A 15,897-nucleotide genomic window follows, 5' to 3' on the forward strand; every position below is an offset into this window, starting at 1 on the left:
ACCTCCATTTAGAAGTATATGTGGGGTATGGTTACCTGGGGAGCTGGTGGTACTTGCTAGATTAGGCAGGCCAGCGTCTGACTGAGGGATTTGAGGACTGGGTGCAACTCTTAGTGAAAGAGAAGCCAAAGAACGAGTGACCGGGCCAGGCTGGGGAGATGCGAGGCAGGAGATGAAGGTGGTGCCTACCGTCTAGGGGCCGTGTAGCTGGAACAATTTTAATCTCTTTCTACTTAAGGGTTTGTCTCTCAGTGGGAGGTCCCCAACCAAGAATTCCTAACACACTGGGGAGTCTGGCTTTAGGGACAGTTCATGCATAGTCTTCTTCCGTTTACTATCTCCACACACGCCTCCCTGAACGTGCTGCCAGACCCCAGGCTTTTAATTCACTCCTTCCTACTTATTGTTACCTTCCTTACAAGCAAACTGCACTATGAAGGGTAGCAACAGGGAGATTTTTGTGGGATGGGATGGTTCTGTATTTGATTGCGGTGGTGGTTATACAAATTCACACATGATAAAATGGCAGAAACTCACCCATATTTTACCAATGTTAGTTTCTTAGTTTTGGTGTAATACTATGGTTTTATAAGATGTAAGCATTGGGAGAACTGGGTGAAGGATATAGGCTTGTCTCTGTACTATCTTTACAACTTCCTGAAAATCTGTAATTATTTTAAAATAAAGTTTTTTGTTTTTTAAAAGCAGATGATTCTGTATAGTCAATCTCTCTCTGATATCTTTGTTTCTGACCAGTTGACTAACAACAAATTTGGGGCCTTTCTTAATACCCCTTTAATTGGTTTTATCAAATTCGAAGTTTGTTTTTTTCCCCTTGGTTTCAGTTCTACTTGCTCCTAGATCTAACTGTCTGGCTTACAATTCAAATACTACCCTGTCGCCACCATTATACATATTTTACTACTTTGAAAAGGATAGAAAGATATACTATAAATAAGCTATAACTGCATATGTTCACATATATAGGTTTACAGGATACAGCTTCATCAATCAAGGTGTTTAACAATGACCAGATGGGCTTTTTTTTTTTTTAACTCACCATCAACATGTTTACATAGGCTGTATATCCTTGTATTATTCTGTCCAAAAGACCCTGAAGGATACAATCTTCCCCATTTTACCAACAAGCAAACTAAAACAGTAACAGAAATAATTGCCCTGAGACGATTCAACCAGTGAATGCTCAGGCCAAAGATGGAAGTAAATCTCTCAACTCTTTGAACTGTAACCGTTTACTTAATTAGCCACTTAAAAAAAAAAAAAGTTAGTGCTTACCACAAGCAGCAAAAGAAAATCAGGCAGATGCCTAAAAGACATATCAAACATTTCTATCTTCCATGCTCTGTGGAAATTGATGACAGGAAGTAAGATAGAGGAATTTTATGTATTTATTTATTTTAAAGCATCATGTATGTACTGAGGGCCTTAAATTCAAGACCCTGTGCTGCTTGTTCCTAGCAATACAAAGGATTAAAATGCCTGTGTGCTCAAGGGGGTTATTCTGTAGCTGGCGAAACATTAATTCACCTGTAAAAAGTAATTAACATCGCAATTATAGTATGAACCACAATTGGCTAGTATAATAAGAAAATTAAAAATATAATATAGTGAAAAAAATTTATAAAAACTTCCTAGGGTTGGAGACACTGATATTATTGAGGAGTATGGACCATGGCAAAGGGGAAAGGGAAGACGAGATGCAAGAGAAGGTGGGCAATTTGGGGACTGGTGTTCTCAATCTGCTAAAAGGAATAGAAGGAAACTGTTAAGAGCATAGACTTTTCTTCTGCTTACTTTGGTTTAATTTACTCTTCTTTTCCCAGTTTCTAAAGATGGAAACGTAGATCATTAATTGTAAAACTTTCTTATTTTCTTTTCTTTTTTTAAAAAATTTATTTATTTATTTTAGGGAGAGAGAGCAAGCGTGGCGAGGGAGAGGGAGTGAGAGAGAAAAATCTCGAGCAGACTCCCTGATGATTGTGGAGCCCGATGCGGGGCTTGATCTCAGGATCCTGAGATCATGATCTGAGCTGAAACCAAGAGTCAGTCACTTAACTGTGCCACCCAGGCGCCCCAAAGAACTTTCTTCTTTTCTAATAGAGGCATCCAATGCTATAAATTTCCCTTGAAGCTCTACTTCCATTGCATCTCACAAATTTTGATAAGTTGTGTTTTCATTTTCATTTAGTTCAAAACATTTTAAAATTCCTCTTGAGATTTCTTTGACCCATGTGTGATTTAGAAGTGTGTTGTTTAATCTCCAATTTTGGGGGGATTTTTCCAGTTATCTTTGCATTATTGATTTCTGGTCTAATTCTCTGCAGTCTGAGAGCAAACATTGTATGATTTCTGTTCTTTTAAGTTTGTTAAGGTGTGTTTTATAGCCCAGAATGTGGTTGTCTTGGTGAATGTTACATGTGAGCTTGAGACAAATGTGTATTCCGCTGTTGTTGGATGAAGTAGACTGTATATGTCCATTATATTCTCCAGCCGATTGATGGTGTGTTCAGTGCAGCTGTGTTCTTACTGATTTTCTGCCTGCTGCATCTGCCATTTCTGAGACGGGGGTGTGGAAGTCTCCAGCCGCGATTGTGAATTCATCTATTCTTCCTTGCAGTTCTATCACTTTTGCCTCACACAAGTTGATACTCTGTTGTTAGGCACATACACATGAAGAATTGTGATGCCTTGTTGGAGAATTAAGCCCTTTATCATTATACATGCTCTTCTTTATCCCTGATAATTTCTTTATTTCAGAGTTGGCTCTGTCTGAAATTAGCTACTCCTGCTTTTTTTGATTAGTGTTAGCATGGTACATTTTCTCCATTCATTTAATCTGTTTGTGCTTTTATATTTAAAGTGGGTGTCTTGTAGACAACATCATGTTTTTTGATTCACTCAATCTCTTTTAATTGCTGCATTTAGATCATTGATAATTTAAAGTGATTATTGATATAGCTGGATTAATATCTACCATATTTATTACTGTTTTCTCTTAGTTGGACTTGATCTTTGTTCCTATTTTTGTCTTCTACTTTTCCCCTGACTTTTTTTGGTTTTAACTGAACATTTTATATAATTCCATTTTCTCTCCTTTCTTAGCATACAATTCTTCTTCTCCTCCTTTCCCTCCCCTTCCTCCAAGTCTTTCTCCTCCTCCTTCTTCTTCTTACTTTTTAAAATGATTGCCCCAGAGTTTGTGACATACATTTACAATAAATTCAAGTCCACTTTCTAATAATAGTATACAATTCATGGGTGGTGTGAGTACCTTATAATAGCAAAATAATCCTAGTTCCTTCCTCCCATCCCTTGTACCATTGAGGTCCTTCATTTCACTTAGATGTAGGTATACAAAAACATATATATGTATATAAATACACACATAAAACATATATATAAGACTACATAATCCAACATATTGTTGCTGTTATTATTTTGAAGAAACCATTATCTGTTAGATCAATTAAGAAAAACAAAATGTTCTGGGGCACCTGGGTGGGTCAGTTGGTTAAGTGTCTGCCTTTGGTTCAGGTCATGATCCTGGGGTCCTGGGATGGAGCCCCCCATCGGGCTCCTTGCTCAGCAAGGAGTCTGCCTCTTCCTCTTTCTCTGCAGCTCCCCCTGCTTGTGCTCTCTCCCTCTCTCTCTCTCTGTGTCAAATAAATAAATAAAAAATTTTATATAAAAAAAGACCTGCTACTTTTAAAATAAATAAAATGTTTAATTTAACCTTTACTTATTCCTTCTTTGATGTTCTCCCTTTCTTTAAGTAGACCCAAATTTCTGACCTATATTATTTTCCTTCTCTCTACAGAACTTCTAACATTTCTTGCAAGGCAGTTCTCCTGGGCAACAAATTCCCTCCATTTTTCTTTGTCTGAGAAAGTATTTCTCCTCACTTTTGAAGGATAATTTCACAGGGTACAGAATTCTAAGTTAGTGGGGATTTTTCTTTCAACTTTAAATATTTCACTTCACTCTTTCCTTGCTTGAATGATTTCTGAGGAGAAGTCAGATGTAATTCTTATCTTTGTTCCTCTTTAGATGGTTGTTTTTCCCTCTGGGTTTTTTTTATTATCTTCGATCTTCTGTAGTTGGAAGATGATGAGTTTAGGTGTAGTTACTGTTGTTAGTTAACCTGCCTGGTGTTCTTGAGCTTACTAGATCTATGGTTTGGTGTCTGATACTAATTTGGAAAAATTCTCGGTCATTACTGATGCAAATATCTTTTCTGTTCCTTTCTTTCTTCTCCTTCTGGCATTTCTGTTATGTGATGTTTCACCTTTTTTAGTTGTCCTACAGTTCTTGGATAGTTTATAACGCTTTTTTTTTTCAGTCTTTGTTCTCTTCACTTTTCAGTGTTCGAGGTTTCTATTAAGATATGCTCTAGCTCAGAGATTTCTTTCTTCAGCTGTGTCCAGTCTACGAGCAAGCCCATCAAAGGCATTCTTCATTTCTGTTAAGAGTTTTTGATCTCTAGCATTTCTTTCTGACGTTTTCTTAGGACTTCTCTCTGCTTATATTGCCCATCTGATTTTCCATGCTGTCTACTTTATCTGTTAGAGTTCTTAGCATGTTAATCATAGTTGTTTTAAATTCCCGGTCTGATGATTACAACATCTCTGCAATATCTGGTTCAAATGCTTGCTGTGTGTTTTCAAATTGTGTTTTACCTTTTGGTGTGCCTTGTAATTTTTTCTTGATAGCCAGACATGATGTAGTGGGGAAAAGAAACTGCTGTAAATAGGCCTTTAGCAACATGGTGGTATGGTGTTGGGGGAGGGGAAGCGTTCTATCATCTTATGATTAGGGCTCAGTCTTTTAGTGAGCCTGTGCCTCTGGACTGTGAACTTCAGAGGGATTTCTCAGTCTTTTTCTTGCTCTTATATGGGACAAATGGCTACAGCTGGTATTTCCCTTCCCCAGGTCAATTAGGCTCTGATAACCCCAGCAGGTTAGGCTCTGCTTAACAAGTTTCCCCTGAGGGCAGGCTTGTTAAGAAGAGCACTGTGCTCTGATGCGTTTCAAAATGGTTTATTTCCCCTCCTCCTGCCAGAAATAGGAGGGATTTTTCTTTGATACTTACTGTGGGAACCTAATCAAGCTCCCGGAGGTAAATCTCATAATATTGTGGGCTCCCCTTATGACCAGGTCCCCCTGGATTTTTTCACTCTGAGACTTGTCCCCACTGAGCCTCAGGCAATTTGTCAATTCCAGTTCGGGTTTTCTCTCCTGGTGCTGGTTCCCACAGGTTTTTTTCCTCCCCAGTCTCTGCTTTAGTCAGCTGCACCTCCCTGTGTTTGCCTGTCTGTCCAGTCTTGGGGGCAGCGGTTTGCCTTGTGTCCTCCCTGCTCTTATGGATCCAAAAAGAGTTGTTGATATTTCAGTCCATTCGGCTTTTTACTTGTTAGGATGGAGTGATGACTTCCAAGCTTCTTCCCTGTGGAAAGGAAAAGCAGAAGACCCAGAGCATAGACTTTAAAATTGGATAATCTCCTAACTAGCTCTTGGATCATAGGTAAGTTATTTAATCTCCCTGGTCTCAGTTCTTTCATCTATAAAATGGGAGTTATAAGGGCACTGACTTGTATGATCATTGGGAGGATGAAATAAGTCAGAATGGAGACTCCCGTGATGCTTTAGATGCTGCAAATATCTTCCCATATTTGGTTATCTGTGTGTACTTTGAAGTCTGCCTATAATGTTATTTATGGAAGAAAAATGCTTGATATTTGATGTCAAATTGTTTACTTTGAAATTTGCACTTTGGGGAGGACTTGTAGTTTACATCAGTCAAGAGTACTTGGAAACCTAGAAGAAAGATGGGCAAAGGATATGAATAGGCAGTTCATCGGACCAGTAATCTAAATGATTAATATGTCTATGAAAGTAATGCTCTACCTCACTAACGATCAGGGAAATACAAACTAAGCATAAAGAGATACTCTTCTAGAGAGCTGCATTTTGGCAGTACCCAGCGAAGATACATGTATATACGTGGTGACCCAGCTCTCCCAACCTTGGATATATATTCCAGAGAAGTATTTCGCACAGGAGATGGATAGGAGGTATGCAGTATTTTTTTGTTGTTCATCACAGAAGAAAAAGATGGATAGAAAAGTAGAAGATACACATTGAATAAACTCGGCGCAGTCAGAAATAATGAACTAGCTGTGCACACAGCATGAGAGAGAATTGTTCAAAACCGTAGTGTCAGGTGGAAAAGAAAAGATCTATGGCATAAATCATTTGTATAAATTAAAAATTTATACACATAAAAAGCTATATAATTTTTCCAGCTTTACTCAAGTATAATGAACAAATGAAAGTTGTATATATTTATGGTACACAATATGGTGTTTTGATACACAAATACACTGTGAAACGATTACCACAATCAAGCTAATTAACATAGTCATCACCTCACATAGTAATCATTGTGTGGTGAGGACATTTAAGATCTACTCTCTTGACAAAGTTCAAGTATACAATACAGTGTTATTAACTATAGTCATCATGTTGTCCGTTAGAACTCTAGTGTTTATTCATCCTGTATAACTAGAACTTTCTACCATTTATAATTTTAAAGAATACATTAACAGCAAAGGATAATCACAAGGACATTCTCTAGTTACCTATGTCTGGGGACAGGGGGAGGACAGAAAGGGAAATAGAGGAATTGCAGATGCTGGAAACAAACAAAAAAAAGATGGGTCTTGTGTAGATGGGGGTTACCCCAACTCTATGACCCTAAGACCACCCATCCCCCAAATGAAAGCATCCTCCAGCTTTGTAAGGACAATTAATGTTAGCCATTGTAACAACACTTACTGCCATTGATAGGTAACAATGTGGGGAAAATTTGGGTGAGGATGATGCACATTTTATGAAAGATATTTTATGGAGATCTAATCATCTTTGTGAATTAGGTGAAGTTAAAGTAAACAAACATACTTCTCAAATCATTCGGCTAACATTTAGTTGGTTAATGCTGAATACAAACTGCACTGGCAGAATGTGGTTTCACAAATGTTTCAAGACAGGGTAGCACGCTGTGTTTTCCTTTCATGTTGATCATTATTATTTAAACATTTGTTATGGAGAGCATAGAAAAGTATACAATTCATAGTTGTTTATCCTGGTGAATGACCACAAAGTAAACATATCACACTACCTGAGGCAAGAAACGGAACGGTACCAGAGAAGCCAGAAGTTCCTCTGTGCCCTACCCCCAATACTGCATCCTCTCCTCCTGTGACGTTTCTGCTTCTAGTGCCATAGCTTACTTTTGCCTGTTTTTGAACTTCACTTTAGCACTTTTAAATGCCTTAGTACGGTAGGAATTTGAAAAACTATCTAAGGCTGAATATTGGATTTATACCTGAAACTTCATTTTATAAGTGGTATTGAAAAAATTTTTAGTTTCCAACTATTCACTACTAATATATAGAAACCATTTTCGTGTGTTGGCTTTGTATCTTAAGACTTTATCAAACTCACCTACTAGTTCTAGGCGCTACTTGTAGCTTTCTTGGGATCTTCCATGAGGACAGTCAAGTCATCTGTGAATGGGGACAGCTTTTTCCTTTCTGATTTGTATGCCTTTTATTACTTTTTGTTGCCTCTTGCACTAGCTTGGATGTCAACTACGGTATAGAAGAGCAGTTGTAAGAGCGTATGTCTTTCCCTTGTTCTCAGTCTTAGGGGGAGAGTATTCAGTCTTTCACCCACTAAGTATGATGCTAGCCATAGGCTTTTTGTAGATGTCCTTTAATAGAAGTTCTTTTCCCTTTCTGGTTTGCTGAAAGTTTTGACTGTGAATAAATGTTAAATTTTGTCTAATTCTTTTTCCCCATCAACTGATACTATCTTCAGATTATTGATAGGATGGATTACATGGATTGATTTTGATTATTGAAACCAGCCTTGCATTCTGAGCATAAACCCTATTTGGTGATGGTGTACTATTTTTTTTTTTTGTATATATTGCTGGATTCAATTAGCTAATATTTCATTGAAGATTTTTGAATCTATGTTTTTGAGGGATATCAGTCTGTAGTTTTCTTATACTGTCTTTGTCAAGTTTGGGTATCAGGAAAGCGCTGGTCTCGTAAAATAAGTTGGGAAGTATTTCCTCTTCTATTCTGTGGAAGACATTGTGCAGCAGTTGTGTTATTTCTTCTTTAAATGTTAGATGGAATTAAGCAGTGATACAATCTGGGGCTGGAAATTCCTTTTTCAGAAAGATTTTGACCACGGATTTAATTAGTTTAATAGTTTTAAGACTACTTAGATTACTTATTTCATTTAGGGTAAGTTTTGGTAGTTTGAGGTTTTTACAGAATTACTTCATTTTATCTAATGTTTGAGTTTGTGAGTATTGAGAGTTCATAGTGCTCACTTATCCTATTAATGAATATTGAATCTATAGTGATGTCCTCATTTCCGATCTCGGAAAGTTGTGTTTTTTATCATTTTTCTTTTCTGTCTTCTAAAATGTTTATCAATCTTATTGTTATTTCCAAAGAACTAGCCTTTGGTTATGTCAGTTGTACCTATTGTTTTTTCCTGCTTTCAATTTCATTAATTTCTATTCTGATCTTTATTCTCTCCTTCCTTCTGCTTCCTTTAGGTTTACTTTTTCTCTCCTCTTCTTCATTTATTAAGGTGCAAGCTAGATAATTGGTTTGAGATCTTTTTCCTTTCTAATATAAGAACTTAATGTTTAGAGATATTCCTTTTAGTTATTGACTTCTAGTTTAATTCCATGATGATCAAAGAACATATATTGTATGACTCAAATTCTTTTAAATTTGTTAAACTTTATTTTATGACCAAGGATATGGTCTATGTTGGTGAACGGTCTATGTGCACTTGAAGGGAATACATATTCTGCTATCGTTGGATGTCAATTAGATAAGTCGGCTGATGGTGATTGTTCAATCAGCAATTATATAATTTTGCTGATTTTCTGTGTACTGTTTCAATCAATAACGAGTTTCAGTGAATGGATAGAAATTGCACAATAAGTTGTGCAATAATAAGTTACTGTTTTCCGTCTCCACAGAGAATGGAGCAAAAGTTGATGAGTCTTGCAGTGAGAGAATTGATTCAATGTGAGGAGAAACTTCTTAACTGAAGGACAATTAAACACGGAAATGACTTTGCACGGGAGGCTATGGAATCTTGCTCCCATCTGATCTTTAAGAGGAGGCAGCCGCTGTTGTGGGTAACACAGACTCACAGAGTACCATCTTGGAGTGGGATGACTAAACCAGGTGGCCTCTTGAGGTCTGGATCCTGGGGATGATTCCTTTTTGGTCTAGAGAAGTAGAGGGAAATGACCCTTTATTCCTCTTAGGAGTTGATACTGGTTCTCTAAGACTCATGATGTTACTGTAGCCCTCAAATAGGCTTTCAAAACTGTTCTTTTTATACCTGAATCAGAATTACCTAGAATGACTATTCAAAAATGTACCCCAGACCTGGTGACTCTAGAAGAAGTTCCCAAAATATGCATTTTATTTATTTATTTTTTTTTAAGATTTTATTTATTCATTCGACAGAGATAGAGACAGCCAGCGAGAGAGGGAACACAAGCAGGGGGAGTGGGAGAGGAAGAAGCAGGCTCATAGCGGAGGAGCCTGATGTGGGGCTCAATCCCATAACGCCGGGATCACGCCCTGAGCCGAAGGCAGACGCTTAACCGCTGTGCCACCCAGGCGCCCCCCGAAAATATGCATTTTAATAAGTTCTCCCAACTGGTCCATATGCATACTGCAGTTTGAGAACCACAGTCATTTAGAAATGAGAGGCTTTCTTGTTCTGCTACGAATGGGCCTTTGAGACATATATAGTTTTGCATGTGATGACTGAGGTCCCTGCCTAAGCTTATTTCCTGGAGGGGAAATACATGTGCTGAGAATGAAACTAGAGAATGGAGTTGCTGAAGGATTTAAAGAGGATTTTGGTCAGGATATTCTAGGCCAAGTGGAGGCGTAGAGGAGAGGGAATGAAACAGGGGTTTACTGGATCCTGACGTTTGCCAGGTACTCCCATCACAATAAAAAACTGTCTCTTGAAACTATTTTTGTCCCTTTTTGTTATATCTTCTTGAAATTTTCTTTTTTTTTTTTTTTTTTTTTTTTTTTTTTTTTTTTAAAGATTTTATTTATTTATTCGACAGAGATAGAGACAGCCAGCGAGAGAGGGAACACAAGCAGGGGGAGTGGGAGAGGAAGAAGCAGGCTCATAGCGGAAGAGCCTGATGTGGGGCTCGATCCCATAACGCCGGGATCACGCCCTGAGCCGAAGGCAGACGCTTAACCGCTGTGCCACCCAGGCGCCCCTTCTTGAAATTTTCTATCCAACCTTTTGTTTTTAAGAAAAAAATTGAATAATACCTTTTTTAAGCCAAAGAAAAGGAACTATTTTTCCATTCCATAGTCAGAATAGATTGAGGACCCAGAATATCTCAAGCAGCGGTGGGACAGATAACCATCTCTTCTCAAATTTTTTGGAAAGAACCAATGGAGCTGGTAAAAACACAATGGAGGAAGATCTCAGAGTCACCTAAGATACAGTTCAAAGCAACTTAATATTATAAGAAGAATCCAAAACACCCAGCATTCTCAAGTTCTACTTTGACCCTGCATATTAAGCATTGTTGTGAAAGTCCTTGATGAGGAAGAACTAGGAAGGAAAGACTCATATGTAGAACATTCCAGATTTCCCCTCCAAGGTCACTGGAGATTCTGTTGGAGCAGGTCCCTGCAGCCCACCATATAGGCTACAGCTCAGCGCTGGGTCACTTTTAGAATCTTCTCCAGACTCCTGCCAAGCTCTGAGCTGCTTATCCCTCTCCTCCTCTTGGCATTTACATGTATCTCTGTTTCAAGTTTGACTGTTTTCGAGTGACTTCCTGCCTCAGTCTCCTCTTGCCCTCCCAGGCTCTTTCCCCTCTTTTCTAGGTTGATACAGGGTCGGTAATGGGCTCCCCTGGATTTTTGTCTCCTCTGCCTTAGACACAGAACCCTGACCCTGTCCATGTGTGGCAGTCAACTCGAGGTCTGGGGACAAGCCTGCTTCTTGCATACTCTGATCTCTGAAACATGCCAGTGTTTACTGTTTAAGTGATCTCAACAAGCCATTTAAGCCCAAATGGAGTAAATTCATCTTTTAACCCATATCCACAAAACTTGCCCCAGAGTGGGCTGCAGCTAGTCTTTGCCTATGGTGGTTGCAAACTGATTCTAAAAGTTTCTTCCAGTAGATTTATACAAAATGAATTTTTCCCTTGGCAGAGCAGCTTGGTTTGATTTGGGTTATTTGACTACAAGCCCAGAGGCCAAGCATTTATTTAGAAATATTAGGAATCAGCAACACAAATGAGATTGAGTTTTTGTGAAAAGTTAAAGATTTCTCATTTAGGGAGGGAGTTCACAAAAGACCCCATTAGCCAAGCCTCACCAGTAATTAGTCTGATTTCTCAGGCAAGAGGCAGGCTAATTGTCTGCCATCCATTCCAGAGGCCTAGAGACACTTTAAAACCTACCACCCATTGAAAAATATCTTTGGAGAATTTCCTGCTGTGTCTAAAGTCTTTTCTATTAACTAAATGTTCAAACTGAGATCAATATATGAAAATATGAACAAAATGGCTGATTATAAAAGTCTTTTCAAACGGCAAATCTGTGGGCCTGTTAGGACATGTGACTATGAAGAAGTGGGAAGGGGCTGTTACTTAGTAAGCAGTCCTGTCAGATACACGTCATGATCCAGGTTTAGTACAAGAGGGAACCGAAGTTCAAAGAAGGTAAATAATTGTCCCCAAGTCACGCGATGAGTTCGTGGCAGAGCCAGGATTCAGTGAATTCCGGTGTGTGTGGTTTCCACAGCCCAGCGTAGGTCGGGAACACAGCAGCGCTGACTTCGGGGTGTTGGAGGCCGGCCGGTTTGCTGGCTCTCTGCGGACTTGCGGGGTGGTCTAGCTGTCATCGCACAACCCCTCAGGGACAGAAGCCAGGAACCGGGTGTATAGGATAAGGCCAATGTTGAAGCCAGTGTAGGTGAGCCGGCTTGGGTCTCACATGTGCTCACCTGCGAATCTGGACTTGTCTCCTCAGTGGCCCCTCTGGGGTATATGTGGGGAAGCACACAGTGTGTGGACTCATAACCGGGCCCTTGGGGGCAGAGGCTATGTTTAAATTGTGCAGGAAGCAGCAGTGGCCCTGGGGCCGGACACTTCGGAAATGCCTAGAGGTTTCTCTCCACGTAGATGGCGGGAGACGTTGGCAGCTCCGGTGTAGACAGCTCCCTCACCTCCCCACCCCCAAAACATTCTTCCCGAGGCATTCAGGAGCTCCCCACGCTGCAGCCCAGCCGTGGTAGACAGAGAGCACTGATCTCATGACAGCTTCGTCCTCTCCTGACACCAGAGGGGGGCGACATCAGCCTCAGGTGGCCTGTCTGCTCCTGCTCCTCCATGGCGGTGCCTAGTGGCCTCTGCCACTTCCTCTCACACTGCGCCCCAACATCTGTCAACAGTCATCACGCTGCGGCGCAGTGAATTCCCTTCACCTTCTCTTGTGTTCCCAAAGCTCCAGGCCTCCCATTTCTTGAAGCGTTTCCATGGGTTGTGCTATCCCTTGATACCTCCTTCAGTCTCATGGGTTCCTAAGAACCCTATAGAAATAGATCTTTGATGGGCCTGTCCTGCTGGCCCCTCAGAAACACCCAGATGTGTCTGAATTTGTAGTAGGGTGGAAGGCAGGTCTGTGAGTTCCCAACGTTGGAGTATCTAAGACTTCATTACTAAAATGCTGATTTCAAGGCCTTACCCCAGACACTCTGATTTGGTAGGTCTGGTGTGCTGGGGCCTCGAGACCGTGTTTTCAGTAAGCTGCTCAGGGATTCTGGCATAGACGGTGGACTGAGAAACCCTGCTGTCTGAGCTGCAGCTCTGCCGTGTGTTGGCTACCTGTGTTCATCTCTCTGGCTGGATGCCAAGCTCCTGACGGGCAGGGGTGAGGGCTCATTCTTCTCCTCACCTACGTGTCTACCCCAGTGCGTGGCACACAGGGGACAGCAGTAAACGTCCGGGGGGTGAATGTGAGGAGACTTTTTACCAAGTTAAAGAACTGTTTGAAAAATCATCCTGTCCTGGGCGCACTGTGTTGACAGCAGGCCACCCTGGTTCCCACATGCTGAGAGTAGAATGTAGACAGAGGGCAATGGGAAAAGAATTTTGGAAACCTAGAGAACTAGCTCCCAACAGGCAAACAGTGTTCAGGCCCAAATCAGAGCCACATTGGCTCAAGTAAGTGTCTCTGGAATTGTAACAGAGGGGATATCAGGCAACTCCAGAAAAGTGGGCAACAGACACAGGCTGCATGATGACCAACTGCAGAAAGAGGGGTGTCACCCTCCCTCCTCCCCCACACCCTTCCCCAGACTCTGGTTTCCTCATGCCCTCAGGATTTCTTAGAGGGGAGCTCATTGTTTAAAGGCATTTTTAATTGTTTACAGTATTTGTTGGAGGCCAAGGTGTTTGACCTCAGTGGCAGGATTGGTAATTCCTACTGCAGAGATTCGGTCTTTGTGGAAAAATTGTCCAATACACACAGCCCTTTGAGCCAGTAAATCGTGTGTGTGTGTGTGTGTGTGTGTGTGTGTGTGTGTGTGTCCTGTCCTTGTTCCATGGTGGAGGGAGGCCTGAGTAGGCCACGGCTTCAATCTGGGGAAGTTCCTTGGAGCAAACGAGGTCTTGTTCAGGCGGCTTTCTTGGTTAGGCTTTCTGCCACCGAGGGGCCCTTCTTCCCCTGCAGAAGCCACGTCTCGGAAACCGCGTCCCCGGGCCGCCCCTGCCCTCTGGCTCACCAGAGCCTTTAGAGCTGTGGGACTGCGGCCGGCAGCGTCACCGAGACGGAGAGAAGACGCCATCTCTATAATCATAGTACCTCACGGTTGCAGAGCTCTTAGCACGCCTGCCCTTCATGCCCTCCACTGAGCGCCTGCCGCGTGCTGCCTGGCCGAACCTTCCTGACCGAGCTTTGCAGCCTGTTCCTCCACAGAGAAGGAAACTGAGACTCGGGCAGAGTCGCTTGCGCTGGGGGTCACTGCTGGTAGTAGCAGAGCCAGGATTTTGACCCAGGTCCACCCGACCCCCACGCCACGCTCAAATTTCTGTGCTGCGTCTCGACTTTTTGCTCAAACAGTGGAATTTAAGATCGATACGTGTTGGTTGATCAGTTAGTAATGACAGCAGATTTGTCCGTTTTGCGAACCGGACGTGGGATGGGAGCGTGTCTTCCTTAGTCCATCCGGATGCCTTTCCCTGCCGGAGGCCCGAAGTGCTTGCACCGTCGAGCTCTGGCTTTGGAATTATAGGCAAGTTAAAGCAGGCCCCGGCTCGCGAGGGCCGATGTGCCCGAGGGGCTTCACAGAGATGTGGCTTCGTGTCCTCCACCAAGTTCCGAAGGTTCAGTGAACGTCGCAGAATCGAAAAACTGCAGCTGCATTTTTGAACTTCTTGTTTGGGAACGATTTCAAACTTACAAAAAAGCCGCAAAGATAAAAATAATACAGCAGCCCCTATATTGTCTTCAGTTTCCTCCACTTGCTTTATCATTTGCATGTTTCTCCCCCACTCCATATATATGTACATTTATATAAAACGGTTCAGAGAAAAATGTCAGGTATATATAATATACATCTGTATTTATTTCTCTCTCTAGCCATACGTACGTATATGTATGTATGTAAAATGTAGTTTTTTCCCAAACAGTGTAGAAGTGAGTCCCAAGCTTCATGGCCCGTTACTCCTAAATATTTCCGTGTGTCTTCTAGGACTAGGAGTATCCGATTACATAACCACACGCCCGACAAGCTGCTTTCACCTGATCTACCCTCGTCGCGTCAGTGTTGTTAGTTGACCTGTCCGTGTCCTTTCCGGCACTGCCCCTCAGTACAGGCTCCGGTCTAGGGTCAAGCCCCACATTTGGCGGTCATGTCTTTTCAGCCTGCTTTAATCTGGCTTTTATGATGTCGATCCCCTGTCTCTCCCACACCATTTTTTTTCCTTCACAAATTTGTGTCTCATCTTCGCGCAGGGGCAATGCTGCTCTTCCCGGTATCGTTCCAGCTTTCGTCTAGCTGCTGCCAAAGTGAGTACCGCGTGCCGTTTTGTTTTGTAGCCGGTTCTCCTTCTGTGCTTGGTGTTTCCTCACGGTTACACTGGTCGTATCATCACAGCCAGAACGCGGTCTGGATGAGGGGTGTCCCGTCCCCCCACCTGGAGCCGCACCATGGCCTCTGTCCCGTGTAGGTGATCATTTGGACCACCCAGTCAAGGTGTTGGATAATTTCTCCATTGTCTACTTTCTGGGGTCCCCCCCCCGCCGACACCAGTGAGCCCTATGTGGGGAGTCTCTGGTAGACGACACAACTACTATCCGAACAGCAACTCTCGTAAGAGCACTGGCCCTGTGCTGAGCGCTGCGAGTTACAGACGGGCCTCTTTTGCTCCTAGGGAGGCTCCTTCCGTTTCTCCTGACCTACTCCCGCCTTCTCTCGGCTCAAAGCCCTCCCCTGGGTGGGCTGCTTCGGGAGCTGGGATCGGGTCTGCAGTTGTTGGTGCTGTGATTAGGCAGCTGCAGATGGAACTGGGGCAGAGAAAGAGAGAGAAGAAATGTTAATTAGAGGGCCCTGCTGAGAGGGGGAGACTGCCTCCAGAAGCCTGGCTCAGCTCCAGGAAGGGAGAAGCCGACTGGAGCGGAGGGGAGTACGGAAGTTATAATCACTGAGCTGCACTAGGAAAGCGTGGCCTGGTTCCGTGAAACTGAGCCCTGAGCCCCCGCCTCCGACTCTGTGGGC

General features: G+C 42.2%; 1 non-coding gene across 1 annotated transcript; it reads right to left on the reverse strand.

Annotated features, from left to right (window-relative positions):
• Positions 1 to 15,089: 15,089 nt before the first annotated feature.
• On the reverse strand, positions 15,090 to 15,192 carry LOC113250981 (U6 spliceosomal RNA). The gene has a single exon (XR_003314294.2). It is a non-coding gene; the product is annotated as a U6 spliceosomal RNA (small nuclear RNA).
• Between the last annotated feature and the right edge of the window lie 705 nt (positions 15,193 to 15,897).

This window comes from Ursus arctos, unplaced genomic scaffold (assembly GCF_023065955.2).
Source record: "Ursus arctos isolate Adak ecotype North America unplaced genomic scaffold, UrsArc2.0 scaffold_1, whole genome shotgun sequence".
Taxonomy (NCBI): domain Eukaryota; kingdom Metazoa; phylum Chordata; class Mammalia; order Carnivora; family Ursidae; genus Ursus; species Ursus arctos.